The following is a 1,588-nucleotide window of genomic DNA, read 5'->3' as shown; positions in this document are numbered from 1 at the left end:
CCTGCAGTGTGCCCAGGTGGCCAAGGCGGCCAATGGCATCCTGGCTTGTATCAGGAAGCGTGGCCAGCAGGAGCAGGGAAGTGATCGTGCCCCTGTACTCGGTGCTGGTGAGGCCGCACCTTGAATACTGTGTTCAGTTTTGGGCCCCTCACTAGAATAAAGATGTTGCATTGCTGGAACATGTCCAGAGGAGAGTCACAAAGCTGGTGAGGGGTCTGGAGCACAAGTCCTGTGAGGAGCGGCTGAGGGAACTGGGGCTGTTTAGCCTGGAGAAAAGGCGGCTGAGGGGAGATGATGGAGTGAAGCATTCTACAACTACCTGAAAGGAGGCTGTAGTGAGGCAGGGGTCGGCCTCTTCTCCCTGGTAACGGGTGATAGGATGAGGGGGAATGGTTTGAAGTTGCACCAGGGCAGGTTTAAGCTAGACATTAGGAAAAACTTCTTCACTGAAAGGGTTGTCAGGCTCTGGAATGGGCTGCCCAGGGAGGTGGTCGAGTCCCCATCCCTGGAGGAATTTAAAAGATAGATGAGATGCTTAGGGACATGGTTTAGTAGTGGGATGTCAGGATTAGGTTAAAGGTTGGACTTGATGATTTTAAAGGTCTTTTCCAACCAAAGCGATTCTATGATTCTATGAAATACAAAGCACTTGCATACCAATATTTTCCCATGCTTACACCTTGTCAACAAACTTTAGGCCCATCTCTGCTTCTGTTGCCATCAGTAACAGAAACCTGATTGGTTTTACTGAGAGGAGAATTGGGGTTTCTCACTGGAGTCACCTAATTAACTTTTTTTCTCTGCCTAGTTGATATAAAAAAAAAAGTTTTAATACCTCGGTTCCCTGTGTGTTCCAAAGTGGCTTCAGTTCCTTCCAGTCTGATGCTGGTGCCTAATCATATAGATACACTTATCCTTCCACTTGAGCTTTCTCTAGTAAATGCATTTTTGTGGCATCTACCATACTCATTCCTACAGGACCAAGCTCTGCAGAGATGTTAGTTATGGCTTTATTTTAGGAGATGGTGGCATTACAGCTGGCCAATAAAATACCAAGACAGCTCGAGACTCTCTCAGGTAAGTATCCTAAGCATCAGACTACAATGTCGTGCCTCCTTGTCCCAGTGAATCTTAAATCACTTACTGTCCACCAGTAAAGCCTTAAATGGAGATAGGGAAGATGGTTTTTCTTCCTACTCCAAAACTGCCTTCATTGCTGGTAGGTATTACACATTCTGGTGAAATTCCATGTTTTACTCTGCATGAGGCTAAAGTGAGATCTCCTCCTTCCTGGGTCAGCTTTCTAGAAAAGATGCAATCATTCACACTTTTTACAAGTAGTCTATAGGATTGGTATTCACTTTTTTGAAAAAAGGGTTTACTTTGAGTATCCACAGTCCAAAGCCATTCTTCTAACTATGGACAGTCATTCCTGAAGTCTTAAGCTCTTGCTTCTCTGACTCCATTGAAGAGCATAATTTTAGGTTGTGGCCCTGCTCACAACTAGGCAATGGGAAATGCTAGTTCCTTACTATAGGTGCATAAAAATCAGAATAGAGGTGCATAGCCTCTCTGGCACGTTCTAGGG

The sequence above is a fragment of the Egretta garzetta genome, unplaced genomic scaffold, assembly GCF_000687185.1.
Source record: "Egretta garzetta isolate BGI_Z169 unplaced genomic scaffold, ASM68718v1 scaffold38, whole genome shotgun sequence".
Lineage (NCBI taxonomy): Eukaryota > Metazoa > Chordata > Aves > Pelecaniformes > Ardeidae > Egretta > Egretta garzetta.
The sequence above is the reverse complement of the archived record's forward strand: the minus strand, read 5'-3'. Positions refer to the sequence as shown.